Consider the following 17382-nt stretch of genomic DNA (forward strand, 5'->3'; position numbering starts at 1 on the left):
TGCCCTCTGTTTCACGAATTGATTTTCCATTTGTGCCGTCATTTCTGCCCCCTGTGCCGTCATTTCTGCCCTCTGTGTCACGAATTGATTTGCCATTTGTGCCGTCATTTCTGCCCTCTGTGTCACGAATTGATTTGCTATTTGTACCGTCATGTCCGCTATAAAACGTTCCAACAGTGTCTGGATCGTCATCGCACCGGTTTCCGGCGCTGCCGGCCCCGTTACGGGCGATGAAGCACGGTCCACGCTCGGAATGGGGGAGGTTCCAACCCTACCCCCGTCTCTCCCTTCTTCCCCCGACTCGCTGCCAGACACATGGCCTTCCTCCTCAAACATCTGCACATCCGCCATGATGCAGAAGTCCCGTTTGCCGCCAATTAATTTAAATTTGAAAAATCCCGTCAAAATTTTCCCGCGCTCGCGCGCTTTTCTGTAATAATTTTATATTCCAATTCGTGGCGAGATTTTAATCTTGGTATATTCTCCCGATACCAAATATAATTTAGAGGGGTTCGAACATCCAACACCCTGACACCAATGTGACGTCCACGGAACTTGAACAGTCCCGCCAACGTAGAATGAGCCGAAACGATGGAGGCGGTTTATTTATTTATAACCCAAACATGGCGGTTCTAATCGCTCTACCGCAAACGGGACGAGGAAGGTGGCACGAGTCACTTTTCACTGAGTTGATGATGTTTATTTGTTTTTATTATTACCAGAAATAACAAGACTCGGCAAGAAGAGGGATCCGGGGCGATTCGACGGGATGGTGTGGGATCGGGCGTGGGGAAAAACAGACAATTCCAATGAATATACAGTTCTCAATCCCTCTAAGGTGCCAAGCACACACACACACACACACACACACACACACACACACACACACACACACACACACACACACACACACACACACACACACACACACACACACACACACACACACACACACACACACACACACACACACACGCAGCTATTTCTGGTGGTCAGGCTGGACCGTGGTGTGGACGCAACTGTCCCTGGATCGGCGTCGGACGAGCTGGCCTTGCTCTCGTCAGGGGGGCAGGAGAAACTGTGGTGCTGTCGACCTCCTGGTCTTGGCCCAAGTCCGCTCACAGCTGCCAGGGAACCAGTTCTGGCGCCAAGTTGCGAGCAGGAGAGGGAGGCAGGTCCGCCCACCGTTTGACCCCGTACTCCGAGTCAGCAGAACCCCAGAGCCAACCAAGGTGAGGCACGAGGCTCAGCAAGGCTCCAAGACACGATCAAGAACACGATCGAATCAACACAACAACAAGGATGCTCCCCGCGCAACAGCCTCCACACCAAAAAAAACCACGATCTTTTGGTTGTAATCTTCTTCCTCTTCCTTTTCGACCCCGAACAGAACCTTTTTATCCTTGGTCCTCGTCACTTCCAATCGAGCCGTTTATTGGCCCACCGCCATCGCCTTCTGCCAATCGTGATCACGGGGCGGAGCCATCCGCTGCACTGTCTTGTGACGTCACGGCCAGTCTCCAGAGAATACCAAAAGGGGTTTACGCAGACACACTTACCCTATCCCGTGTCCTTATCTAATTACGTGACAATTATCATTTCCCCCCTTGAAGAAATGAACATTTACTAGACAACTTATCACCACTGAATTGCTACTTATTACATCGAGATCTTGGTAAACTCGAACAGCATGGCATACCTAATTAAACATCCTAATTACCCTTTGAATGCATACCCCCCCTCAAACGTAACAATAATATAATTAAAAGGCTGCCCCTCAACGATTTAAATCATAACCGCACTAGAAATTGAAGTGTCAACTTCACCTTCATTTTGAAGAGAATAAAAAAAACAGGGAGTCTGGAACACTGACGCGAACCATTACTTTGACGTGTTTTGACTTATGAGTACCTTCCAAGTAACTTTTGTCGACGTGTGCCAACATTCGCATATCGTGCGTACAACTTATTCCCATCGCTTGCGGAACGTGTGTCATACGGCAAGTACGTCGTAAAATGTTTAACACGTTTATAATTACAAGACGTACTGAACTTAATATGACGTATCATAGCGTACTTTAGCGTTCTATTCACGAATACCAAACCTACCCATACCGTATTCGACGTGCGCCAGCGTTTTAGACGCATTTTTCAGAGATCGCCATACGCTGGCAAGATCGCCAAGGTGTGACTGCGATGTTGACACTTCAATTTCTCCGGCGGTTATTATTTAAATCGTTGTGCGTTAGCCTTTTAATAAGCGACGTCACGTCATCGTCGGCGAAACGTGCAGCGCGCTTTGCATAAGTTAGACTATCGTTGGGCAGAGGTTGTGAACGCCGACAACAGGCTAAGCATTCGTTGGTAAAATTATCTAGAAGACAACGAAACGTTCTGTGTCCGTTACGAATATGTTATGCATATGACCAACTCGTGATGAATACGTCCGAATCTTTAAAAAAAAAAACATCAAAGTTCAACGTAAGCCAGCATTTTACATACATTTTGATACGTTGACATTGCTGGCTAAAACGTCAAGGTGTAACTGGGCCTTAACCCACCGTGTTTTGTTTGTTTCTAATTTGTTGTTGTTTCGTTTTTCTTGTGTTGTTGTTTCGTTTTTTTGTATTATTGTTCATCTTGGATCGGGATGGTAAGGACACCCTGCCTGTTGGGGAAGTAACAGTCAGTCCTCCATGGGGCGACTTTTTAACGGTGCAGCCGTTTCAAAGCGCAGCTTGACACTCATGTGATTTTTTTTGGGGGGCGGGGGGGGGGGGGTTTGCAAAAGAACAAACAACAAAAAAAAAAGTCCATGGCCCAGTGCAATTGGAATGATCCCAGGTACAGTATATCGCCATGATGTATTTTTTGATGCACATGTACGTATGTTTTTGCATCATGTATGTGCATCGGGTTATTTTAACATGAAATAAGCAAAGCCTCGAAAAGAATGAAACACGTTGGGTGAGAGGGTTTCTTCTTCTTCATTATGGTACCCGTGTCGGCTTGAGTGTACGGAAAACACAAACAAATTTTTATCTCCCGAACATTCATTTGGATAGGGAGGGGACATTTATAGCAAGGCAGGGGACATGTATAGCAAGGTAGGGGACATGTATAGCAAGGTAGGGAACATGTATAGCAAGGTAGGGGACATGTATAGCAAGGTCGGGGACATGTATAGCAAGGTAGGGAAAATGTATAGCAAGGTCGGGGACATGTTTTGCAATGTGTAGTGACAAAGATACAGCACAGACAAACAATCATGGTGCAGACTTGATGGGCCGAAGGACCTCCTCCTGCGTTGAAGTTCCTTGAAAGGAAACTCATTATATTGCGTGTTTTTAAATTTTTTTTTTATAAGTGTTGTATCATCCACATATTGTTCCATTGAACTCGTCAATGGGATTGTGATGTTGCCGCTTCTTCTTCTTCAGGTTTTATTTCATGTGAATATGTATTTTTCATTATGACGGCATCTGTGAAGGAGCTGAAAAGCCAAAATGATTTCCCTCCTTGTGTTTACTTTGCTATTTTTCAACCTCATGAAGCTTGAATGACGAGTTGTTGTTGCCTACGATCATACCACCCTGAATACGCCCGATCTCGTCCGATCTCGGAAGCTAAGCAGGTTCGGGCCCGGTTAGTACCTGGATGGGAGACCGCCTGGGAACACCGGGTGTTGTAGGCTTTTTGTCCTGCAGGGGGAGTCACCCTTTGTTTTCCCTCATCCACGAATGACAATTAATCGTTTTATTTTAATCGCAACAAAACACTCTTCATTCCCCTTCACGTTTATATGACTGGGGAAAGACGTGAGTTTGTGATTCTCCTGAATCTGGTTTAATTGTGAAAACACAAACTTTCCTCCTGTGTTTGGTGATTTTTTTCAAGGAAAGTTTCTTCCCAAGGACTTCAAAACACATTGAAATAATATCTTTCATCATCGTCGTTAAAATCCCCAACAACCGTGTTTGTGAATTAATGGAGCAGAAAACGCAGAGAAACGTCTCCACACCCTCATCGTACTGATATTTCCACACCCTCACTCGCACACACCGCGATGACAACCAGAAAACAAGTTCTTATTCTCACCGTGGAAAGAACTTGGAATTGCAATTAAAACGAAAGAGCACGGACAAACAACCATACGTTGGCAATCCAATCAAAGCGCAGCCTTGATGGACCGAATATGCTTGGTGTTGGCTTAATGGTTGGAGTGATGGGCTTGGGATCTGAGGGTCCCAAGTTCAAATCCCCCTCGGCTGTTGAATTAATACCAGGTGGGGTTGACTCTGTCTGTCATCCTTCTGAGGTCGGCAAAAGGAGTGGAAGCTTGCTGGGATCCTGTGTCGGAGTGGCGACCCGTCCAGGATTGTGTCCAATTGCCAAGGAATCTACTTCGGCAGCACCAACGCCCTGCACAGAGTATGGTCCCATTGGATGGATGGATGGATCGGCCTAATGGTCTCCGCTTGATTTAAATTCCTTGTAAGGCCTTAGTTATTTTAAAACTTGGTTTACAAATCCGCCGACGTTATATTTGCCAAAATGAAATATAAAACAAATTTTTAGCCTTTTATATTTATAAATTTCACGCCGAAGGTGCAAAAGTTTCAAAACCCGAAATGTAAATGTCGGCATTTATTTTCAAAATATAATTTTGCACTCGCACCAAAATGCTGAGTCCCCTTTAACCAAGCTGTGCAGTCGTCTTCGGTCATGGCATCTGAGCAGCGGCTAGCGTGGTTCAGATTGACTGTGGTATCTGGGGCGAAAGTGATTGTGGAGAAGTATGTCGGCGGTATAAATTCGAGTGACTGTATTGGTGATTTAATCACGCAACATCTTCACGACGAATATTCTGGCCGAACAATTGCATCAATTCAGTGCAGCAGCAGGGATGAGTCGCAGGCGACTCTCGATGGTGCCGATTTTGGTTCCGTCGAAAGTTGTACACCGCTGTTCGTATTGAAAGATTTTGGTGCCATATACCTCAAAGTTTCCCTGCGAGATGCTGATATTCAGCCTTCAACGGACCAGAAATCAGCCTTTGATGTGCTGATGGGGATGGGGGAGGCGGGACGATCAGACGCCTGCTGAAAAGTAAAAGCTGGATTGACCGTTTTGAGCGTGTTGACTCCGAGCAGACACCTTTTTTTAATCATATCCTGCACTATGCACTGGTGTGCACGCACACATCTACTAGTTGGACAGTCATTTTCTCAGCATTGTTTCCATTTGTTTGATGATCGAACAGGTTTCTATGGAAACACATGCCAGACTATATTGTAAAAACAAGTTTTTGTCCTTATTTATTGTTTTTCACATCAGATGATACGGTGAATGTGGGCATCCTGCATTTGAATGGTCGACCATCTTCAATGTTTTCTTAGATCCTCCTGGACCGGGATTTATATCCCCCCCCCCCACCGACCCTTGTCTTTTCCATGGAACATCCGAAAAAATATCATAAAAATATATGATTTCGAAAAATTGAAATTATATTTATATTTATATTTCGACCAACCGACCCTACATTTTCGCTGAAGAACTGTGTAAACCAAGTTATAAAATAACTAAGGCCTAAGGGAGATCGTGTTCATTTAATGATGCCAAAAGCACGTTGCTCACATGACATGCACTGCTGGGGACATCCAGTGAAATGTTTCGAGTGAAACGCATGGTGGGTTCACACATGGAACATCGCATAAGCTCTGCTGGCTCATTATCCAGCGATCTCACCACCTTTTGGTCACACACACACACACACACACACACACACACACACACACACACACACACACACACACACACACACACACACACACACACACACACACACACACACATACACATACACATACACATACACATACACATACACATACACATACACATACACATACACATACACATACACATACACATACACATACACATACACATACACATACACATACACATACACATACACATACACATACACATACACATACACACACACACACAGTCTAATTTGGCCAAATAAAAGTAAAATACCAGTTGATCGTCTGGAATTCTTTTAAAAAAGAAGAATCACTTTTTATTTGTTATTTGTTTTTATTTATTTTTTTCAAAATGCCCGCCGGCTTTTAGTACCGGACAAATTATGTACCCAACATGCCATTTAGTTTTTTTTTACCTCACTATCCCCTCATAAAAATTACATGACTCACGTTCCAAACAAATATGACTTGGGTCATTTGCCTGACACGTCACACACACACTCACTAACCTGTTTAGGATACAATGCACAGTGCTGAACAAATATATAATAAATGTATCGCGAATTTTTTTTTAAAAACTGCACACTTCTTGCAAGTTAAAATGATTGACTCTGCCATCCTTCTTTATACATCTGAAGATCTACATTTAATACACAGATTTATCTGTGTGGGATGTGGACTCGCCAGCGCTCCCTGGTCCAAGTGCCCTCGAGAGAAATCGGAGAAAACATCACATTGCGCGTGTCGCCCGTCAAGAACTGTTCCCGTATTCCACGGCTTCAGGATTCATGAGTTCATGTCTGAATTTGCAAACAGATGAAAAGTATCTTCAAAAATGAAGCTTAAATATTGAAAATGATTTGTCGCGTTCAGGCAATTTGTCCACATTCTACATTCTTCACACAATTTGCAAGTTTTAAAACGAGACGTATTTTTCATCATTTCAATCGGAAGCCTGTACTGAATTTTACTGCAGCAGTTGTGAAGGAACTCACATTGACAGACATGGACACAGATCAGTATTGCTCGAAGATCGCACATGGAAACGGAAAACGGCAGTTAACAGAAGGGGACAGAACAGCTCTTGATGCTGCGGCTCGTTTGAAGCTATACAAACTTAATTTTGAGATTGGGGATGAGATCAATTCAATGAGAAGCTTTAAAAACTCAATATCAACATTGGGGAAATGATGGATTCAATGAGAAGCTTTAAAAATTCAATATCGACATTGGGGAAATGATCGATTCAATGAAAAGGTATAAAAATTCAATATCGACATTGGGGAGATGATCGATTCAATGAAAAGCACTAAAAACTCAATATCGACATTTGAGAGATGATCGATTCAATGAAAAGCTATAAAAACTCAATATTGACATTGGGAAAATGATTGATTCAATGAGAAGCTGAAAAACTTAACATTGACGTTGGGAAAATGATTGATTCAATGAAAAGCAACAAAAACTCAATATCTACATTGTGGAAATGATAGATTCAATGAGAAGCTTTGAAAACTCAAGATCTACATTGGCGGAAGTGATCAATTAAATGAGAAGCTATAAAAACTCAATGTTGATATCGTGGAAATGATCGATTCAATGAGAATCTTTAAAAACTCATTATCTACATTGGGAAAATGATCGATTCAATGAAAAGCGAGAAAAACTCAATATCTCCATTGGACAAATGATCGATTCAATGAAAAGCGATAAAAACTCAATGTCGACATTGGAAAAATGATCGATTCAATGAAAAACTATAAAAACTCAATCTCTGCATTGGGGAAATGATAGATTCAATGAAAAGCTAGACAAACTCAATATCGACATTGGGGAGATGATCGATTCAATGAAAAGCTATAAAAACTCAATATTGACATTGGGAAAATGATTGATTCAATGAAAATCAATAAAAACTCAATATCTACATTGTGGAAATGATAGATTCAATGAGAAGCTTTGAAAACTCAACATCTGCAATTGGGGAAATGAGAGATTCAATGAAAAGCTATAAAAACTGAATATCGACATCACGGAAATGATAGATTCAATGAGAAGCTATAAAAACTCAATGGCGACATCGTGGAAATGATCGATTCAATGAGAAGCTTTAAAAACTCAATATCTACATTGGAAAAATGATCCATTCAATGAAAAGCGATAAAAACTCAATATCTACATTGGGAAAATGATCGATATAATGAGAAGCTTTAAAAACTCAATACTGTAATTGGGAAACTGATAGATTCAATGAAAACCTATAAAAACTCAATATCGACATTAGGGAGATGATCGATTCAATGTGAAGCTATAAAAAACTCAATATCCACATTGCGAAAATGATCGATTCATTGAGAAGCTGTAAAAACTCAATATCTACATTGGGAAAATGATCGATTCAATGATAAGCTTTGAATACTCAATATTGAAATTGGGAAAATGATTGATTCAATGAAAAGCTATAAAAACTCAACATCGACATTGGGGAAATGATCGATTCAATGAGGAGCTTTAAAAACTCAACATCAACATTGCGGAAATGATCGATTCAATGAGAAGCTTAAAAACTCAATATCTACATTGCGGAAATAATCGATTCAATGAGAAGCTATAAAAAGTCAATATCTGCATTGAGGAAATGATCGATTCAATGAGAAGCTATAAAAACTCAATATCGACATCGCGGAAATGATCAATTTAATGAGAAGCGACAAAAACTCATTATCTTCATTGGGGATATGATTGATTCAATGAGGAGCTATAAAAACTCAATATCTACAATTGGGGAAATGATAGATTCAATGAAAAGCTATAAAAACTCAATATTGACATTGGGAAAATGATTGATTCAATGAGAAGCTAAAAAACTTAACATTGACATTGGGAAAATGATTGATTCAATGAAAAGCAATAAAAACTCAATATCTACATTGTGGAAATGATAGATTCAATGACAAGCTTTGAAAACTCAATATCTACAATTGGGGTAATGATAGATTCAATGAAAAGCTATGAAAACTCAATATCTACATTGGAAAAATTATCCATTCAATGAAAAGCTATAAAAACTCAATATCGACATTGGAAAAATAATCTATTCAATGAAAAGCTATAAAAACTCAATATCAACATTAAAAAAATGATCGATTCAATGAAAAGCTCAAAAACTCAATATTTACATTGGAAAAATGATCCATTCAATGAAAAGCGACGAAAATTCAATTTCAACCTTGGGAAAATGATCAATTCAAAGAATGGTGTTTGAGTCGTACATGAAGACATATATTTTTAAGCAGTGCAAACCACTTCAATGTTTGGCGTGTCCTTCCTTCCATCAGCCCATGAAAAATGAAGAACCTTTCTGAAGGCCCAGTCACACCTTGACGTTTTCGCCAGCTTATGCCGATTTTTGGAAAATTTGTGTAAAACGCTGGTACGCGTCGAATACATTATGGGTAAGTTTTGATAACATTGAGAGCACGCTGAAAAACACTGCTATACGTTGTAGTATGCTGGCTTTAAATGTTGTACTTTTCGGTTGTCCTCAAATTTTCCATGCTTGAAATTTTAAGACTTATTCCAACGCATGAGTCACACGTTCCGCATAACGCTGGCCATAAGTTATAGGCACGTTACGCGATCGTTGACACACGTCGACACACGTAACTTGTGAGTTACTCATAAGTCGAAACACGTCGAGGTAATGTTTAGCGTACCCGAAACATTTCGAATCAATGAGTAATGTGTTGTCGGCACGTTACGCAATCGTTGACACACGTCGACACACGTTACTTGAAAGGGACTCATAAGTCGAAACATGTCAAGGTAATGGTTAGCGTCAGTGTTCCAGACTCCCTGGTTTTTATTTTATTTTTTATTTTCGGTATGACGGTGATGTTGACGCTTCGATTTCTTGTGCAGTTATAATATATTGTAATTAAAAGGCTGCCGCTCAACGATTTAAATCATAACCGCACGAGAAATCGAAGTGTCAACTTCACCTTCATTTTGGAGAAAAAAAAAACAGGGAGTCTGGAACACTGACGCGAACCATTACCTTGACGTGTTTCGACTGATGAGTACCTTACAAGTAACTTTTGTCGACGTGTGCCAACATTCGCATATCGTGCGTACAACTTATTCCCATCGCATGCGGAACGTGTGTCATACGGCAAGTACGTCGTAAAATGTTTAACACGTTTATAATTACAAGACGTACTCCACTAAATATGACGTATCATAGCGTACTTTAGCGTTCTATTCACGAATACCAAATTTACCCATAACGTATTCGACGTGCGCCAGCGTTTTAGACGCATTTTTCAGAGGTCGGCATACGCTGGCAAGATCGCCAAGGTGTGACTGCGATGTTGACACTTCAATTTCTCCGGCGGGTATGATTTAAATCGTTGTGCGTTAGCCTTTTAATAGGCGACGTCACGTCATCGTCGGCGAAACGTGCAGCGCGCTATGCATAAGTTAGACTATCGTTGGGCATAGGTTGTGAACGCCGACAACAGGCGAAGCATTCGTTGGTAAAATTATCGATAAGACAACGAAACGTTCTGTGTCCGTTATTAATATGTTATGCATATGACCAACTCGTGATGAATACGTCCGAATCTTTAAAAAAAAACATCAAAGTTCAACGTAAGCCAGCATTTTACATACATTTTGATACGTTGACATTGCTGGCTAAAACGTCAAGGTGTAACTGGGCCTTAACCCACCGTGTTTTGTTTGTTTCTAATTTGTTGTTGTTTCGTTTTTCTTGTGTTGTTGTTTCGTTTTTTTGCATTATTGTTTATCTTGGATCGGGATGGTAAGGACACCCTGCCTGTTGGGGAAGTAACAGTCAGTCCTCCATGGGGCGACTTTTTAACGGTGCAGCCGTTTCAAAGCGCAGCTTGACACTCATGTGATTTTTTTTTTGGAGGGGGGGGGGGGGTTTGCAAAAGAACAAACAACAAAAAAAAGTCCATGGCCCAGTGCAATTGGAATGATCCCAGGAACAGTATATCGCCATGATGTATTTTTTGATGCACATGTACGTATGTTTTTGCATTATGTATGTGCATCAGGTGATTTTAACATGAAATAAGCTAAGCCTCGAAAAGAATGAAACACGTTGGGTGAGAGGGTTTCTTCTTCTTCATTATGGTTCCGGTGTCGGCTTGAGCGTACGTTAAACACAAACAAATTTTTATCTCCCGAACATTCATTTGGATAGGTAGGGGACATGTATAGCAAGGTAGGGGACATGTATAGCAAGGTAGGGGACATGTATAGCAAGGTAGGGGACATGTATAGCAAGGTAGGGGACATGTATAGCAAGGTAGGGGACATGTATTGCAAGGTAGGGGACATGTATTGCAAGGTAGGGGACAGGTATAGCAAGGTAGGGGACATGTATAGCAAGGTAGGGGACATGTATAGCAAGGTCGGGAACATGTATAGCAAGGTCGGGGATATGTTTTGCAAGGTAGGGGACATGTTTTGCAAGGTCGGGGACATGTATAACAAGGTAGGGAACATGTATAGCAAGGTCGGGGACATGTTTTGCAAGGTCGGGGACATGTTTTGCAAGGTCGGGGACATGTCTAACAATGTTGGGGGACATGTGTAGTGACAAAGATACAGCACAGACAAACAAACATGGTGCAGACTTGATGTGTCCGAAAGACCTCCTCCTGCGTTGAAGTTCCTTGAAAGAAAACTCATTACATTGTGTGTTTTTAAAAAAAAATTTTATAAGCGTTGTATCTTCCACATATTGTTCCATTGAACTCGTCAATGGGATTGTCAGAAAAACTGACGTTATGTTGGAGTTCCAGAAGGAGTGAGTGCTGTTTTGCAGTGAAACTCCTGATTTGTTCGTGTTTGCAATAATTCCTCTCCAATAGATTTCCGTCTGAACAACCGCAGTGTTGGAAGGAACGAAACGATTGTTCACTGGTCAATCATCTTGTGATGTTGCCGCTTCTTCTTCTCCAGGTTTTATTTCATGTGAATATGTATTTTTCATTATGACGGCATCTGTGAAGGAGCTGAAAAGCCAAAATGATTTCCCTCCTTGTGTTTACTTTGCTATTTTTCAACCTCATGAAGCTTGAATGACGAGTTGTTGTTGCCTACGATCATACCACCCTGAATACGCCCGATCTCGTCCGATCTCGGAAGCTAAGCAGGTTCGGGCCCGGTTAGTACCTGGATGGGAGACCGCCTGGGAACACCGGGTGTTGTAGGCTTTTTGTCCTGCAGGGGGAGTCACCCTTTGTTTTCCCTCATCCACGAATGACAATTAATCGTTTTATTTTAATCGCAACAAAACACTCTCTTCATTCCCCCTTCACGTTTATATAACTGGGTAAAGACGTGAGTTTGTGATTCTCCTGAATCTGGTTTAATTGTGAAAACACAAACTTTCCTCCTGTGTTTGGTGATTTTTTTCAAGGAAAGTTTCTTCCCAAGGACTTCAAAACACATTGAAATAATATCTTTCATCATCGTCGTTAAAATCCCCAACAACCGTATTTGTGAATTAATGGAGCAGAAAACGCAGAGAAACGTCTCCACACCCTCATCGTACTGATATTTCCACACCCTCACTCGCACACACCGCGATGACAACCAGAAAACAAGTTCTTATTCTCACCGTGAAAAGAACTTGGAATTGCAATTAAAACGAAAGAGCACGGACAAACAACCATAGGTTGGCAATCCAATCAAAGCGCAGCCTTGATGGACCGAATATGCTTGGTGTTGGCTTAATGGTTGGAGTGATGGGCTTGGGATCTGAGGGTCCCAAGTTCAAATCCCACTCGGCTGTTGAATTCATACCAGGTGGGGTTGACTCTGTCTGTCATCCTTCTGAGGTCGGCAAAAGGAGTGGAAGCTTGCTGGGATCCTGTGTCGGAGTGGCGACCCGTCCACGATTGTGTCCAATTGCCAAGGAATCTACTTCGGCAGCACCAACGCCCTGCACATAGTATGGTCCCATTGGATGGATGGATGGATCGGCCTAATGGTCTCCGCTTGATTTAAATTCCTTGTAAGGCCTTAGTTATTTTATAACTTGGTTTACAAATCCGCCGACGTTATATTTGCCAAAATGAAATAAAAATATAAAACAAATTTTTAGCCTTTTATATTTATAAATTTCACGCCGAAGGTGCAAAAGTTTCAAAACCCGAAATGTAAATGTCGGCATTTATTTTCAAAATATAATTTTGCACTCGCACCAAAATGCTGAGTCCCCTTTAACCAAGCTGTGCAGTCGTCTTCGGTCATGGCATCTGAGCAGCGGCCAGCGTGGTTCAGATTGACTGTGGTTTCTGGGGCAAAAGTGATTGTTGAGAAGTATGTCGGCGGTATAAATTCGAGTGACTGTATTGGTGATTTAATCACGCAACATCTTCACGACGAATATTCTGGCCGAACAATTGCATCAATTCAGTGCAGCAGCAGGGATGATTCGCAGGCGACTCTCCATTGTGCCGATTTTGGTTCCATCGAAAGTTGTACACCGCTGTTCGTATTGAAAGATTTTGGTGCCATATACCTCAAAGTTTCCCTGCGAGAAGCTGATATTCAGCCTTCAATGGACCAGAAATCAGCCTTTGATGTTCTGATGGGGATGGGGGAGGCGGGACGATCAGACGCCTGCTGAAAAGTAAAAGCTGGATTGACCGTTTTGAGCGTGTTGACTCCGAGCAGACACCTTTTTTAATCATATCCTGCACTATGCACTGGTGTGCACGCACACATCTACTAGTTGGACAGTCATTTTCTCAGCATTGTTTCCATTTGTTTGATGATCGAACAGGTTTCTATGGAAACACATGCCAGACTATATTGTAAAAACAAGTTTTTGTCCTTATTTATTGTTTTTCACATCAGATGATACGGTGAACGTGGGCATCCTGCATTTGAATGGTCTACCATCTTCAATGTTTTCTTAGATCCTCCTGGTCCAGGATTTATATCCCCCCCCCCCCACCGACCCTTGTCTTTTCCATGGAACATCAGAAAAAATATCATAAAAATATATGATTTCGAAAAATTGAAATTATATTTATATTTATATATCGACCAACCGACCCTACATTTTCGCTGAAGAACTGTGTAAACCAAGTTATAAAATAACTAAGGCCTAAGGGAGATCGTGTTCATTTAATGATGCCAAAGGCACGTTGCTCACATGCCATGCACTGCTGGGCACATCCAGTGAAATGTTTTGAGTGAAACGCATGGTGGGTTCACACATGGAACATCGCATAAGCTCTGCTGGCTCATTATCCAGCGATCTCACTCCCTTTTGGTCACACACACACACACACACACACACACACACACACACACACACACACACACACACACACACACACACACACACACACACACACACACACACACACACACACACAGTCTAAAATGGCCAAATAAAAGTAAAATACCAGTTGATCGTCTGGAATTCTTTTAAAAAAGAAGAATCACTTTTTATTTGTTATTTGTTTTTATTTTTTTTTTTCAAAATGCCCGCCGGCTTTTAGTACCGGACAAATTATGTTCCCAACATGCCATTTAGTTTTTTTTTACCTCACTATCCCCTCATAAAAATTACATGACTCAGGTTCCAAACAAATATGACTTGGGTCATTTGCCTGACACGTCACACACACACTCGCTAACCTGTTTCGGATACAATGCACAGTGCTGAACAAATATATAATAAATGTATCGCGAATTTTTTTTTTAAAACTACACACTTCTTGCAAGTTAAAATGATTGACTCTGCCATCCTTCTTTATACATCTGCAGATCTACATTTAATACACAGATTTATCTGTGTGGGATGTGGACTCGCCAGCGCTCCCTGGTCCAAGTGCCCTCGAGCGAAATCGGAGAAAACATCACATTGCGCGTGTCGCCCGTCAAGAACTGTTCCCGTATTCCACGGCTTCAGGATTCATGAGTTCATGTCTGAATTTGCAAACAGATGAAAAGTATCTTCAAAAATGAAGCTTAAATATTGAAAATGATTTGTCGCGTTCACGCAATTTGTCCACATTCTACATTCTTCGCACAATTTGCAAGTTTTAAAACGAGACGTATTTTTCATCATTTCAATAGGAAGCCTGTACTGAATTTTACTGCAGCAGTTGTGAAGGAACTCACATTGACAGACATGGACACAGATCAGTATTGCTCGAAGATCACGCATGGAAACGGAAAACGGCAGTTAACAGAAGGGGACAGAACAGCTCTTGATGCTGCGGCTCGTTTGAAGCTATACAAACTTAATTTTGAGATTGGGGATGAGATCGATTCAATGAGGAGCTATAAAAACTGAATATCGACATCACGGAAATGATAGATTCAATGAGAAGCTTTAAAAACTCAATATCAACATTGGGGAAATGATCGATTCAATGAGAAGCTTTAAAAATTCAATATCGACATTGGGGAAATGATCGATTCAATGAAAAGGTATAAAAACTCAATATCGACATTGGGGAGATGATCAATTCAAGGAAAAGCTCTAAAAACTCAATATCGACATTGGGGAGATGATCGATTCAATGAAAAGCTATAAAAACTCAATATTGACATTGAGAAAATGATTGATTCAATGAAAAGCAATAAAAACTCAATATCTACATTGTGGAAATAATAGATTCAATGAGAAGCTTTGAAAACTCAATATCTACAATTGGGGAAATGATAGATTCAATGAAAAGCTGTAAAAACTCATTATTGACATTGGGAAAATGATTGATTCAATGAGAAGCTATAAAACCTCAATGGCGACATCGTGGAAATGATCGATTCAATGAGAAGCTTTAAAAACTCAATATCTACATTGGGGAAATGATGGATTCAATGAGAAGCTTTAAAAACACAATATCTACATTGGGAAAGTGATCGCTTCAATGAAAAGCTATAAAGACTCAATATCGACATTGGAAAAATTATCCATTCAATGAAAAGCTATAAAAACTCAATATCTACATTGGGAAAATGATCGATTCAATGAAAAGCTACAAAAACTCAATATCGACATTGGAAAAATTATGCATTCAATGAAAAGCTATAAAAACTCAACATCTCCATTGGAAAAATGATCCATTCAATGAAAAGCGATAAAAACTCAATGTCTACATTGGGAAAATGATCGATGTAATGAGAAGCTTTAAAAACTCAATACTACAATTGGGAAACTGATAGATTCAATGAAAACCTATAAAAACTCAATATTGACATTGGGAAAATGATCGATTCAATGAAAAGCAATAAAACTCAATATCGACATTGGGGAGATGATCGATTCAATGTGAAGCGATAAAAAAACTCAATATCCACATTGGGAAAGTGAACAATTCAATGAGTAGCTTAAAAACTCAATACCTCCAATTGGGAAAATGATCGATTCAATGAAAAGCTATAAAAACTCAATATTGATATTGGGAAAATGATCGATTCAATGATAAGCTTTAAAAACTCAATATCGACATCGCGGAAATGATCGATTCAACGAGAAGCGACAAAAACTCAATGTCGACATCGCAGAAATGATCGATTCAATGAGAAGCTTTAAAAACTCAATATCTTCATTGGGGAAATGATCAATTCAATGAGAAGCTTTAGAAACTCAATATCTACAATTTTGGAAATGATAGATTCAATGAAAAGCTAACAAATACTCAGTATTGAAATTGGCAAAATGATTGATTCAATGAAAAGCTATAAAAACTCAACATCGACATTGGTGAAATGATCGATTCATTGAGAAGCTTTAAAAATTCAATATCTACATTTGGAAAATGATAGTTTCAATAAGAAGCTTTAAACACTCAATATTGACATTGTGGAAATGATCGATTCAATTAGGAGCTTTAAAAACTCAACATCAACATTGCGGAAATGATCGATTCAATGAGAAGCTTTAAAAACTCAATATCTATATTGCGGAAATAATCGATTCAATGAGAAGCTATAAAAACTCAATATCGACATCGCGGAAATGATCGATTTAATGAGAAGCTTTAAAAACTCAATATCTCCATTGCGGAAATGATAGATTCAATGAGAAGCTTTAAAAACTCAATATCTACATTGGGAAAGTGAACAATTCAATGAGAAGCTTTAAAAGTCAATATCTCCAATTGGGAAAATGATCGATTCAATGAAAAGCGAGAAAAACTCAATATCTCCATTGGACAAATGATCCATTCAATGAAAAGCGATTAAAAACTCAATGTCGACATTGGAAAAATGATCGATTCAATGAAAAACTATAAAAACTCAATCTCTGCATTGGGGAAATGATAGATTCAATGAAAAGCTATACAAACTCAATATCGACATTGGGGAGATGATCGATTCAATGAAAAGCTATAAAAACTCAATATTGACATTGCGAAAATGATTGATTCAATGAAAATCAGTAAAAACTCAATATCTACATTGTGGAAATGATAGATTCAATGAGAAGCTTTGAAAACTCAATATCTGCAATTGGGGAAATGAGAGATTCAATGAAAAGCTATAAAAACTCAATATTGACATTGGGAAAATGATTGATTCAATGAGAAGCTATAAAAACTCAATGG

The 17382-nt window shown here is 40.1% G+C and overlaps 2 non-coding genes across 2 annotated transcripts; both read left to right on the plus strand.

Annotated features, from left to right (window-relative positions):
- The first annotated feature begins 3574 nt into the window (after positions 1-3574).
- Positions 3575-3693, plus strand: LOC147035615 (5S ribosomal RNA). The gene has a single exon (XR_015050068.1). It is a non-coding gene; the product is annotated as a 5S ribosomal RNA (ribosomal RNA).
- Positions 3694-11899: 8206 nt separating this feature from the next.
- On the plus strand, positions 11900-12018 carry LOC147035616 (5S ribosomal RNA). Its single transcript, XR_015050072.1, has one exon. It is a non-coding gene; the product is annotated as a 5S ribosomal RNA (ribosomal RNA).
- Positions 12019-17382: the final 5364 nt, after the last annotated feature.

The sequence above is a fragment of the Eptatretus burgeri genome, chromosome 1, assembly GCF_056783735.1.
Source record: "Eptatretus burgeri isolate ZD-2024b chromosome 1, Ebu_testis_v1, whole genome shotgun sequence".
Taxonomy (NCBI): Eukaryota; Metazoa; Chordata; class Myxini; order Myxiniformes; family Myxinidae; genus Eptatretus; species Eptatretus burgeri.